General features: G+C 42.5%; 1 long non-coding RNA gene across 1 annotated transcript; it reads left to right on the top strand.

Moving 5' to 3' along the window:
* Nucleotides 1-10,251: 10,251 nt before the first annotated feature.
* Nucleotides 10,252-12,469, top strand: LOC139795516 (uncharacterized). Its single transcript, XR_011725538.1, has 2 exons — nucleotides 10,252-10,338; nucleotides 11,436-12,469. It is a non-coding gene; the product is annotated as an uncharacterized lncRNA (long non-coding RNA).
* Nucleotides 12,470-13,974: the final 1,505 nt, after the last annotated feature.

The raw sequence follows: 13,974 nt of genomic DNA, 5'->3' as shown, positions 1-13,974 counted from the left end.
CAAAACCTCCTTATTTGATATGCAGACATTCCTCCCACTCCCATTTACCAGACAGAAAGATAAAAGGCGATTTGGTTAGATCTTGTGAGCCTCTGCTCCAGGATTTGGCACATTAAGGAGGCCAGAGTTAAGTTCCCAGGTCTGTTGGTGGCTTCAGGCAAGTTACTTCGCTTCCCCCGATTTCGCTTCCTCCTCAGTAGCAAAGTGGTGCTTGCAAGATAAAATAGTATGTTTTCCCTCCAGCCAGTGAGCACTTTTCATTTTTCTGGAAATGCAACTTTCACCCTGCAGGATCCCTCATGGGGAGGGGTGAGGGTGACTGCAGAGACACAGACAGCATCCAAGCACCTGGGGGGAGAAGCAAGTGTTTTCGTTTCTTTTCGCTCCTTGTTTCACTCCTTCCACCATACTACTATCATCAATTAGGGTGTAAAAATTACCACCTCTGTTTCACACTTTTTTAGGACTGTTATCAGTTATTTACCTCCCAGTTGCAGGTTCAGGCTTTCTTTTCATACGTTTCTCATACATTGCCACATTCCTCTGAGAGACAGCAGTCAACCCAGTGGGGAGCAAATCCTGCCTGCACGTACCTCCTGCAAGAGCTGCTGCTAGCAGAGTTTGGCCCCCTTTGATCCCAGCCTCATGGCCTGGGAAATGGCCATGAAACCTCCTCCATGTGCCAGGCAGGACAGGCTTGTGTCCTCATTGTGCTGGGTTGAGGCACTTTATCTTCCCATTCCCAAAGAATACAACTGGGAAGGACAGATGGCTTTTCTGAAGCTTAAAATTATATATCGTGGCTACAGCATCCCCTGCTCCTGCTGATGCCGCACTTCCCTCCTTTGTATTCCTTTATTTGGGAAGGCTGTATTTGCAGCAAAGGTGTGAATATCGCTCCCTTCGCAGCTAATCCTGACACGCCAGCGGCCCATGAGCACACTATATTGCTAAGCAACACTTGGCAAAATCCATGCCAGGTTGTGTCGGTCCCTTTTGATGTTTCACAGAAGCATTGTCATTTCCATCTCTGGCATTGTTTCCAGCATTTTGGGTGTCAGTGTTCCTGAAAACCATCACAGAAAGGATGTTTATTGAACTGTCAGAGGGTGAATGATTGACACTAGGCACAAGTACTTTTCATGTTCAGGTTTTGGCATGCCACAATTGGATTATTTCCTGATAAATGCCATCCAATTCTACCAGATGGACCACTGAGAGATATGCCAACCTGTGTGAGAAATGGAGTAGATGCTCAGTGCCACTTATTGGTAGATGTGTGCTTCTCCCGTCTATCCTTTTGTGTAGCTGCAGGGTATTTCACTGAAGCATTGACTCTTGTGATGCTTGTAATTAGAAGAGCAAGGCAGTTTTCATTGTGGAGAAGGGTAGGTTTTAATGTCCAAATTTGATTTCATTCACCTTAGCATGGAAGTGTCATACCTGTTCCTCTTCTCTCACATATAAGGTGAGCTCTGTGATTTGAACATTAAAGAGCCATGCGTTTTGAAAGTCAGGTATTTCTCATAAATAAATAATGCCAATAAACCAGTCTTTTGCCTTTACCATTCATCTTTTCCTAATCACTCATTTACAGATGTAAATGCAATACAAGGGTTGTGGGGCAGGTAAAACAACTCAGGGTGAATGCATAGCACCTGAAGTTTATTAAATAGGTAAATTCATTACAGTGACACTGAGCTGGAGAGTGGGCAGTTATCTGTGGTTTCAGGATGAAGGAGGGGCAAGTGGCAGCACGAGGGGAGGATGTCAGGGTGGAGGAGTAGGTGGTGGCTCTCAAATTGCCCCTGGAGCTCTTGAAGGTATGTTGGAAAGAGGTATGAGGTAGGAAGAGCTTTTTTATTGACACAGGTGCCTATGCTGAGCAGAGAGGAGAAGGCAGGAACCACATCACACACCCTTACACAGGCAGTGGGTGAGGAATTGCCATGGGGCACACGAGCTTTGCTTTAGTTTAGCTTGGCTTTGCTGGGTACTGAAGGGGGGGATTGCTTTTCTCTCGATGTTAGGGATGGCATGAGAGGAAATCACTAATTCTGAAGGATGGAAAGTTTCAGGTCTGTGAAACCACAATTTTTCTGTCTGAACCAACCCACTAGCAGGACAAAAGAAACATTAAGATATCTAATCCTGTAGTCCTCGGCACTTTAATATACACATAAAAAGCAGGGCCTTTGTACTATACCTAATGAGCAGAAGTGAATAATGTGATATAATTAGCTTCCCTTTCTCAGTCTGCTCTCTCAGATATCTCAACACACTTCTGACAACAGCAAGGTACAAGTGGTGACTGGTGCCTACACCTGAGATTTACCATCTCTTCTCTGTTCTGTGCTAACACATTTTTCATCTTTGTCGTGATGAGGGCCCCTCTCCAGTGTACTCATTTCTGTGTTTTAGCCATTGGCTTAGTCACTGCCAGCTAAAATGAAACATAGCTCAAACAGAGGCTTTAGGCTGGAGGGGCTGCTATTACACCACCCCCTCGCCAGAAGCCTGCAGTCAAACCTTTGGGTGCACACATGCACGTGCACAATGCCCCTAGAATGTGTCTGATCAACAGCTAAGCCCAGTGATCACCTAAAAATAACAAGTAGGAAAACATACAGTCCATTCTGGATGGCCTTGATTAACTAAGACCTTGATCCTGCGATGGTTTCTGCATCAGCTGAATGTGCCACCAGGACTTTGGAATCTCAAGAGCTGCTGATTTCCAAAGTTCACAGAACACTGAGAAAAAGAAACATATGCAAAACAATGTGGCTTCATCCTACCTCCTACTAGTCCAGAGGAAAATTCAGAACAACAGCCTTTTGTTGTTTTGCTGTCCTTACAAAAGGAAGCTGAGAGGCAAACTGATTATGCAGGACTTTAAAAAACAGACAGATCAAAAATCCTGCTTCCCCCCCCAAAAAACACCCTTCAAAACTATATTATTTCCAAGAAAGTAACTACAATTTCTATTGCAGGTTTGTTAATAAGCTTATAAATCAATTCAAAATCCACCCTGTTTAAAAACCTGTTATGCCAAGATGCAGCAAAATGAAATGCACACAGCTAATGCCGCCAGTCTTGAGAACTTCAGAATTTCCGTAAAGTAATAACTTTAATTCAGTTCTTTCTGGCATAAACTTTTTCATCCCATTATGTCAAAAACTGTATTATCCATCCATTTGTCTGTCAGAATGATTCCCCCTGGGCCCATACACCACTGGTTCTTCTATTCTAAACCTCCCCATTACATCCTGCTATCAAGAGTCACAATTTTCAGCAAAAGTCTCTTGTGACTTTTGACAATGTTTTACAGTGAACTAGACCAGGAAGCTCAGAGTTAAAGGAAATCTTCCATCCTGGCAATGAATATGTAACAGGCATTACACTGTGCAGTATACCAAAAATGTAAGGTTCATTAAGTCTTTCAAAGGCAAGAACTTCCATGTAGCTTTGAATGAACCTGTCATCATGATGGCATTAGCAAATGATATTTGGGGGCAGGAGGTATTAATTCTACACATTAAGGAACAAATTTGTTTAAATGCTCTATAGCTATGCGTGGATGCCAATGATCCAGGAATAAATAAAAAGTGAATAGTCATCCAACTTCCTATGTAAATTGTCTTCAGCTTATATACATAAGAATTCTCTTTGCTACTAAATTCGTTCATATTAACAAGCAGGAGTGTAACTAATATATAAAATAAAGTCGTTCTCTTTAATGAGAATGCTAAATATTTTAAAGAAATGCACAGCTATGAAATATTGTCAAGGGCATTTTTATACTTAAGTTTAAGAACACTTATGACTTAACTGTTGAATAATTTAAGACATTCAGCCTTGAAGTACTATTTATGTATGTTTTTTAATGTTCATACTTATGTTGGCTTTTCTTTGCTCAGGATTTAGGACCTTTGATTTCTGTTTATAAAATTTACATCTTTAATCTCCCAGCTCTGTTCATTTCCCCATTCGACTCCTTGTAACAATACAGGCAAAATATGCTGAGAGGAAAAGGAACTAAAAGCCTTGCACAGCTTGGAATGGAGACTGTGGATTTTAGCAAACATAAGGACAGATTTTAAGAAAATGAGCTTCAAGCAGAAAACCTTAATAAACATGAGCCACCTGTAAACCTTAAAAGGAGGATTTGCAAACAAATTTCTGAGGTTTCTCTGAGAGGCAAACAAAGTCCCATAAGTGGCCCAACATGCCGTGGGAACTCTGACTTCTTCCATATCAATCCTTTCAGGGAGCCCTGTGCCTGCACACACATGGGTTGGGGGCAAGGAGGAAATTCCCCGTATGGCACCTGCGTGGATGGTGGGACAGAGGAGGGGCTTGGGGGGAAATGCCAAGTCTGCCCAAGCACAGACACATCACCGTGTGTGCTGGGCAGTGACAGTGCTCCCAGGAGCCCTTTGCAAACCTTGGCTTGAACGTTGACCTACCTCCACACCCTTGGGGATCATTCAGCTCATCAGCACAGGCGAAAGTTTTGCTGACTGACAAAACAGAAGCCAATCTCTCCCTGCGATTGCGATATTGCACGAAATTTGCTCTGAGATAAACAAAAACATCAACCGAAACTGTTTACAACGTATCTTGTCACCTTTCATTACAGCCTCTCGCAACACGCCAATGTTTCATGACACAGCAGATTTAACCTGACATGTCATACACTGAGCAGCGACTTTCAGGAATTTCTAAGACACATTTCTTTCAAAAAGCAGTGCTGTGAGCAGACAGTTGGACCATGAGTGCATTTAAAACCAAGGCTAGAAGAGCTGGACTGAGATGCAAAGAGCATTGCTCATGGAATATTTGGTTTGACTTTTCATCTGTATTTTATGTGCTACAAGGCACAGGCAGAGAGATGGACAGATCATCTAGCACGATAGATGAGCTGCTGCCAAGCCGATGTTGCTGTATAACTATGGGCCCCTCAGTACCCATTCTGCCTCTGACAGGCATCACTTGCCAGTGTCCAAACGTATTATATATATCTGGCATGTTTATGGTATAAAGGGAGATGAATCTGAATATCTGTGAACCTTGGGCTCACAGGATGAGGCATTTGGAAGAGAAAGCAAGTTTTCCAAGGGGAAAAAAAGAAAAGAAAAAAAAAAAGAAAAAAAGTTAGAAGGGTATTATCAAAGGAAATTAAGTTAACACCTCCTTGCATCAGGCTGCACTGCCACATATTAAGAGATCATTTAGCTGGGGAGACAGAAAGAGAATGTTAGGATTAAGAGTAAGAACTGCCAGATATTTTAGTGCTGGGATGTCTTTCAAGCTGAAACAGTATAAGGCAGTCACTGACAAACCAAGCTGAGTAATTTCACTAGTGCGGATGTTTATTCAGACAAGCAGATTGGCAGAAGTAGTCACAGGGTCCTGTGGGGTTCATAAAGTCAGATTGCATCAGAGCAGGATTCCCTGGAGGGAGAAGAGCTTGGGGTCCCAGGCTGTACTGCAAGGGACACCCTACTGGGTCTTCCCTCTGAGCAAAAGTATCTGCTGGGGCATATCAGCAGTCCCTGGTGGGTGCTATTTGGTCATGGGCACTATTTGCTCCGGAGAGGCAAAACAGAGAAGCATGAAAGATTAGAAGGACCGTGAGACGCAGAATGATGTAGGATGAAGACAAGAAAACTACTCTCTTGCTGCACTGGACCAGATCCTTTGGTAGAGGTGATGGGATCTCAGCACTGAGCCCATTTGCACCAATTCAGCATCACTGAAATATAAGTATTGCCCCCACTGGGGTCTTTAACTCAGCAGCACTGTCAGTGTGGTCTTTGTATTCCAGGAAGGAGATACCTAATTTGCTCAGAATAGCCTCTTGCACTCTGCCTTTGCTTTCTAACTGACCCAAAAAAGGAGACAATTTTGTTCCACAAAAGCAACGTTAAATGAAAATATGTAAATAAACAAAGAGTTGGAGAGTGAAAACACTTGTCATCTTTTTAATAAGTGATTCAGTGCATGTCTCTGAGATATTAGCAAAGGGATCCAGGAATCTCAATGGGAAGTCAAAGTTTACAGCAGGGATTCAAGACCAAATGAACGCCACAGCTGTAATACACGGACTCACAACCTTCCCGAGCCTCACTCCTTTAAAAAACTCCAAAACCTCTGGATCTTATAGCTTCAGGGACCTCTTTTCCTAGAGTGCCTCCTGTAAAGCTTTATTTCCTTTTGAAGTCTGCTTTCTATTTTACTGTATTTTTTCGCAAAGAATAGATTTAGGTAGGAACTGGCCTTTACATCCACGTACAGCTGTGGCTATCAGTCAATCTATCAGTAAACCACTCATGAAGTTCGCTAGACAAAGGGTTAGTGCAGCTAGTACCACAATAATGTAGAAACAGAAATATTACAAAGTAAAGGCTTATAAAATAATAAAAATTCTACTTAGTTCAGATACCTCCCAGTGCCTTTGGCAAAATACCTTAAGCATTCCACATAAGGCGGGCATTGTCTTTATAAGATGGCACCTCATAAAATGGTATTAAATATCACCAACAGGGCTTCATATTTCATCCAGCAGGGTTTAGGCCAGACATGTTCTATATCACACATTATTAGAATGACATCTGCTTTGCAAGTTGTGTACCCAGGAGCATACCTTGATAACTCATTTCAGCACTCATTCTCGAGGCTTCTGTGGCTTCGTAATACCTAATATGTTTAACTCATTTTGAACAGAAGTCTAAAGCCTGTCGTGGCCCTCTGGCCAAAACTGTAGCTGTCAGGCAACGGAGCCAGCTATCAAACATTACTCATTTATCATTAGCGGTGATGCGGCTGTACAGAGAAATGTACCCACTGAAGTGAAGGGCTGTCAGTTGTTCCCTGTATAATGCTCCTCTTCTCAACAGTGCATTTCTCCATGGATGTACAGCTAGCACACTTTGCTCCTTCCCCACAGTGCAGAATTTATAAGAGCAAGGAAACGGGAAACATATTTCCATTTAAATGGCTCTGCCACAAGATGAATAAAGAAATCATCAATAGAATCTAATAAGCAGAGAGATATGCAACAAAATGTTTATAAACATTACACATACACATCTATATGTATAAGTGTGTGTGTGCATGTGCACACATATACACATGCGGCGTTTATAAATAAACTCTCCAGATCTGTATCGGTATTTAAAAATTGGCGCATGTTCAGTACTAAAGGCTCGGCTTCCTCTTTGCTCACCATTTCCATAAGAAGACTGGAATGTGCAATTTAGGCTTCCCATTTGCATGTCTATTCTGCTTACAAAACTCAAACACACGCTACCTTGAACTTCGCTATCCTCAACTCTGCTCCCCAGGGAGGGAAACAGCCAGATTAAATCTATATGAGAGATCTCCTGACTGCAGACACTGCTGCCTTTATTCACAGAAGCAAAGCACAGCAATGGGCTGGGAAAGTACCACAGTTAAGATAGTATCTCCAGGCTCCTTTGAACCACTGCTGCATGCAAATATTTGTACACACGCATTATGAAGAAAGTGTGGCACAAGTCCCTGAATTTTTATTTGTCTCCATACAAGTAAGATACGGAGGAGAGAGATGGACGCCAGTGGCAAAGAGCAGAGCTCTTGCTTCTGCATCAACCTTCCCGCTTGCCCAGTGGGGTTTCTCCTCTGGAGACCCCGAAAGCCAAAGGAAGTTTGTGCATTCACACAACAATAAAAAGATCATAAGTGGGTACTTAAAACCAGGAATCTAAATCCATCTCTAGGGAACAAATGGAATATACCTGTTGCTCACATTAAATTCTGACCTTGGTCCATCTATGTCCAAGTTTCTGGATAACAGAGATGGCTGTGGTCCTCCATATTTGGAGGTCTTTGAGCAAGAAGGAATTCCTACAATCAGCCCCGAATGGTGTGTGAAGGAAAAGTGAATTTGAGCAGATGCTATGCAAAACTTTAATTTTTTACTCAAATTGATAACCATCCCAGATTCACCAAAAAAACTTTTCTGAAAAATTATGCGAGCTTTCTCCATAGAATTTCAAGGAAGCTTTTCACCCATCATGGTACAATCAAGGAACTGTAACAAAACCACAGTCAGAGGAACTTTTATTCCTCCTTTTGGTCTTGCACAAAGTCACCATTAATTGTACTAGAGGCGATGCCACCTTGTTAACAGAACAGCAACTAAAAACCTTGATATGTATTATTACATATTTCTGGCATGCTTCCGCTGTGGGTATAGAAACCCAGTGACCAAAACACAGCTGCATTTCATTTTTGTCCCATGTTTAAACACAGTTGCTAGCACCAACATGGTTCTCATCCATAACAGGATGAGTAATAAGAAAAGGGAAGAAGAATGCAGCCCTGGAAGTTACAAACAACATGGGAGTGCTTCTGGGGAAACACTCTGCTCCACCAGAACGTGCCAGCAGTAGACACAGGCAAATTTGGAGTTGCCTGGGGCAGCAGTCTCTTGAAGGGATGCCACTGAGATGGGAAGTCCCACAACCTACTTTGTGTATGCTGTGGATCTTCTTTTTCTTCCTCATCTCACTTCTGAACACCATTTACACGCCATGATGTAGGGACTATGTACCATCTATCCCTTCCATCCTGACCACTGAGTCAGGAGACTTCACATTACTTTAGAAATAGAAGGACATCTTGTGCCTAAATGAAAATTAATGTGACAGAAAGAAAGATGATTAAGTTTTCCCGGCAAAAGTAGGTTATAAAAAAAAGATCATGATGTGGTAAAACAAGTCTAACCAATGGGGTTAACCAGAAACAATAAAACAGGCTTCCAGTGTAAAAATGACACCACCAAAAGACAAAAAAAACACCACCAAATCAAAACAAACAAAAAAACCCATAACACTCTGAAAGAAGTCCTAGCAAGAAAGCAGCTTGGTGTACAGTGGAATGCTAAAGAAAGTAGAAACATCCTCTACTTTTTTGCATCTGATTTCCCTCCTTTACAGCCTCTGGTCTACCAGGGAAAGGACTCAGCACCTCAGTGGAAGGGTGCAGCACCACAGAGCACTGTGATGGGAGCTGGGCAGTTGTACCTGCTGCTGGGTCTCTGGGCTGGAGCTCACCATGCTCCACAGAGCAGGACCACAGCCACCAATCCTCCCTCTTTGACCTGATCTTATCTGCACTGTCAGCTGCCTTTGGAGCCTGATGCTCTCATGTTACCATGGGTCTGCACCTACTGCTTTAGCCCACAATAAACTTAGATTTGTGTTTATTAGTTTCCTTATTTAATCTGGGTATGGGCAGAAGAGCCTCGCAAGGAGGTAGTAAGTGGTGATTTGTTTAGCTCCATTTTTTTTCTGAAAGAGAGAAATTCACCCTTTGAACATGGTTTTTAGCCAAACCTTAGACAGAATCCATCTTTCCAAGTCAGACAGGATATACAGGACTACTTAAAATCCCTAGAGCCTCTCCTCAAAATAGTCACAGGGGTTTGCAAACAAGTCACAAGAAATAACCTCTTTACCCATTCCCCCAGGGCTAGCCCAACTCCCTCGGCAACACTCCTGTCTGCTTTGTGCTCAGAGGGTAGGAAGGCCTGAGCACAGGCTTTAAAAAACCTATTACTACTATACCACACAGGAAAACTCTTGACTTTTTAAATGTCCTTCTTGTAATATTACACGCTAGGAGAAATTATGGGTTCAGTTATGATTACCAACTTAAGCAGGGGCTGGAGAAGCAAGGTGTCAACCCATATAAGAAACAGCTGCAGCTGAGCTCTGAACATTAAATTTGTATGCCACACTGCAGAGATCAGAGACTGCTCCTGGAAGAAGAATGTCTCTGTCAGAGACGTGGCCCCTAATTTCTCCATCAGGTCCTGGAAAGTAAATTAAATATGGTTAAAAAGCCTCCCCATGTAATGCTTTAGCATTCATGGTTGAAGGGGCAGGACCAGTCCCCTGTTTCCCAGGGTTAGGAAGACACCAGTGCTGAACCTCCCCAAAAAAGGAGAAAGGAGTTCTGCTCAATGTCCCTCCACAGACTGTCTGGGAGCGTTACACTCATTCCTAATTCTCTCAAGCAAAACGTCTATTGCCCTTGCTGCTTACACCAGAGTGTCTGTGTCCCAGCACTAGCTTTCTTCATTGCTTTCATTCAAGCACAATCAGAGCACCACGCTCTTCAGCATGAGGCCTTATGTTGTCCTCTTGGTCATTTTTTCCACCACACTGTAAGTGACAGTGTGCTACAAACCCACGTGAGCATGTAGCTATGCTCATCATCCATGTGTGCTCTGACTCATCTGTGACTGAAACAGTGCCTGGACAGGCAAGAGCTGAATTCAGACTGCTTTAGGTGAGTAAAATGAACATTATCTTATTATTGCAATGAAATTTTTTAGTGGTTTCCTGTGGAAGACACACCAATCCTTCCAATCTTCTCCTGGTAACCCCACTGCACCCCAAGCCCCACCTGCTCCCTAACCCAGGTGTCTTCCTCTCTCCAGACAGCATTCAGTATTACCTCTTCCCATCCCTAGCTGTACCACCACCACTTTGCTTCATGAGGCCTCCTCAAAACCCCTGACATTCTGTAGGAGGGAAAGCACTTGGAGTCTTTGGGCAGAGGTGCTGGGAAACAGTAGCTGTTTGGTAGCTGGCAGCTTTGAGGACCATCTGGGAAATGGCTGAGAGGAAGAGGGGCAGCAGGAGGGCTGATGACCACACTGTGCTCACGCTGCCCCATCTCTACAGAAACCACCACCCGTGCCCAGTTTCTGTGTGAATCTCACTGTCTGCTGGGTGGAGTCAGCGTTCATTTAAAACATGCCTCAGTGCACCCTTGTTTCCCACAGCTCCTCGAGGTTTGCGTTAAGATACAGTTGGTGAGTCATGCACAAATTAGTCATGGAGATTTATTCTTGTATACAGAAAGTCCGGCATGAGTAAGGATAATGTGAGTTTGGCACCAGCTTGTTTCAGTTCTGGCTGGTACCAAAGGTGAGTTATGTCTCATATCCAGGTGTGCAGCTCAGGCTGGCAAGGCAGATAGGGCCACATGTCCAGTTCAATGCCTTTCTGCCAAGAGCAAAATTTTAGCACAGTGGGTGCAGGCAGCACAGAATGGGAGCAACCCATCTCACAAGCTCATCTACAGGCCATATGCTCTAGAGACTTCCACTCATTATTAACCTTCACCAGACCAAGCCTCTGATGTGTGAAACTGTAAACCCTCCAAGTCTCTTACCAAACGTTACCAGTAAGTCAGATAGGATTTTGGCTTCATCAGCTCTGGTAGCAAAACACACAGGGCTTGGGTTTTACTCCATAGTGATCAAATTATACAGAAGCCTAATTTCCCTCTATATTCACCAGTCCCAGAGCACTCTAAACAACTCTTTAAACAACTCCAGGAAAAATTTATCTGCAAATCCTGCTGTTTTCATTTCACAGGGACAGTATGATGTCCAGCAGTAACAACACATTTCTGACCAGGAAGCTGTCTGGCATTCAGCTAATTTTTCCTTGGTGAGTTTACACAGTGACTGTAAAATCATACCTGCTGACTGAGGTGGTAGTCATAGGTCTGCAGGACACTTAGTCAGAACTTGGGTTTCTGAAATGAGAAAATGTTTTCATTCATATTTTAAAATTCCATTCATTAACAGGTGTATACGGTTTGGCTTCTCCAAAGTATGCAGCAGACACAGGCTAATAAATCTCCATGACACCTCACTGCATCTCCATTTTATAGATGTGGTGATTCGAATATATCCAAGTGAAATGACTTGCCCAAGGCTAATGAAGGAATCAATGTCAGAGACAGGATTAAAAGTAGAAAAATTCCTGGCCCCCAGTCTCATAACCTAACTGTGGTCTGCATTTCACTCATATGAAAACAGGAAAGGGAAACACATCTATTTTGAATATTGTGAAAAGTAGTTCATAGCAGATAGGCAGCCTGATGTTTTAAAATTGCTTTACTTTGTCATAAAATATCAATAATACACAAGATGTGGTTCTTGTCCAAAAGTGTACCAAGGCATGAACAGCACAAACTGTGTCACTGGTAGCTTTTAGAGCAGCAGAAGTTGAACTAAAAGAATAAAATAAGCAGAGTTTTTGAAATGTCTCTCCTGCCCTGTTCCTCAAAACTGATTTCTTCCTGTGTGCTACACAGTTAGTAGAAGCTGCTTTGAAGCTGATGAATACTTGTTGGGTAATGAATCTGTAGCTAGACACCTATTGTCACATCTCAGAGGCAGAACAAGAGGTCTGCAATACCCATTTCTCAAATATGTGGCTACTGCCCACTGACATTTTTTGGTGGGTCTACCCACCTCTTTCTTAGATGCTAACACAGAGCTAGACAGCATCTTCTCTGTCGCCAAAACAGAACGGGAAGACAATGCACCTGTCTGGCTATGTAGAGGAATAATTTTTTTTAAATGAAAAATAAAAAATGAAGGTACACTTGTGTCATTAAATATTGATGAGTAAGATTCATTGACTGAGCTGGAGACAGTAGGACATGGCTTGAAATAAAACCCCATGAGGGCCACACCCCCTAGTATGCCCAGGGCCATCCCTTTAAAGTTAGGACAATTATAATTAATTGAGCAATCTGACAGAAAGCATACATCCACACACTGGAGCAGAAAGTGACACTGTGCACAGGACACTTGAAGGGTTAATACTGGTTCACTAGACCAAGGACAGTAAATTCTGCCTGTGGCTACCACCAGTCTATTGTATTATTATTGCAGGCTTTAGAGACAGCTTTTAATTTTAACCCTTTCCAGCCCTCTCTATCTTCTCTTTAAATAGCTGGCATTCAATAGAATTGCATGAAATCTTCCCAGTCATACCTCTGAATAATTTGTTTTCACTTTCAGCATTTATAATGCTGTGCAGGTAAAAAAGGTAATAATAATGCAGAGAACCTGAGCCTCCTTTACCTATCACTTTTAAAGACCAGAAATGTTGCCATAAAACTGGGGCCCTTTCATTTTCTTGTGATCAGTCCCCACTATTTGCTGCAAGGAGCACTGAACAATCCCATCCACTACTTAGGGAAAAGAATATAATGAGTATTCAGAGTTTTGAGAAACACCTAGACCGAATACAGATAGTCCTGGAGCCCTTTCAGTCTTCCAGATACCTTCGTTCATTCCCCTTACTACATTTTTAGGGTGACGTACTGGGAATTGCTCATGCCTATAAGACTGACAAATCAAACACAGAAACTGTTGGTTACCTGTAATGCAATAATATAATTATTGATCACATTTCCAGCTATATGCTGAGCATACCATCAGCAAATGGGCAGGCTAAAGAGAAACAACTGGTGGAGACTTATATAAAGGAGTGCAGAGGACTGACTCCATGACCCAGGAGGTCACTTCCAGTCCTGTATTTCTATGCTCATCTGTTGGTATTGAAACTGATGGGAGACTTCAATAGCCCCTGACTTCAAAGGGCTTTTATCCATCCCCAGTTTCATTTCTTTTCAATATATAGTTTCAAGAGTAATGTCACACATGATTTTCTTAAGACAGGCTAATATGCAATCAGTTTTGGGAGCAGCAGAATGAACCCAGGTTGGTAAATTGCTCATCTCAAAATGCTAAACATCCCATGATATGGAAAATAGATCTCATGTCTAAAACACAGGTAAATCCAGCAACGTCACAACTAGATTTCCAGTCATCATTAACCATCATCAATTAAGTCAAATTAATTGTCCTGTTACCTTTTTAAACTTTTTGTGAGCTACAGGGACACAGCAAACAAATGTTTTTTAACTGGGATTTCACTCACCATGAGGCTGGTCTGCTATTCCAGAAGCAGCAAAGAATGCCCCAATGTTAGAGTTGCAGCAGGAAACCTGTAGCTTCATAGCTTCATATGGAAGGTTATCTGATGTACAAATGTTAGAGACAAGATACAAAATGCTCTGGGAAGAAGTGCAAAAGCCTAACATAGATGGTCG

This window comes from Heliangelus exortis, chromosome 3 (assembly GCF_036169615.1).
Source record: "Heliangelus exortis chromosome 3, bHelExo1.hap1, whole genome shotgun sequence".
Taxonomy (NCBI): domain Eukaryota; kingdom Metazoa; phylum Chordata; class Aves; order Apodiformes; family Trochilidae; genus Heliangelus; species Heliangelus exortis.
The sequence above is the reverse complement of the archived record's forward strand: the minus strand, read 5'-3'. Positions and strand labels throughout refer to the sequence as shown.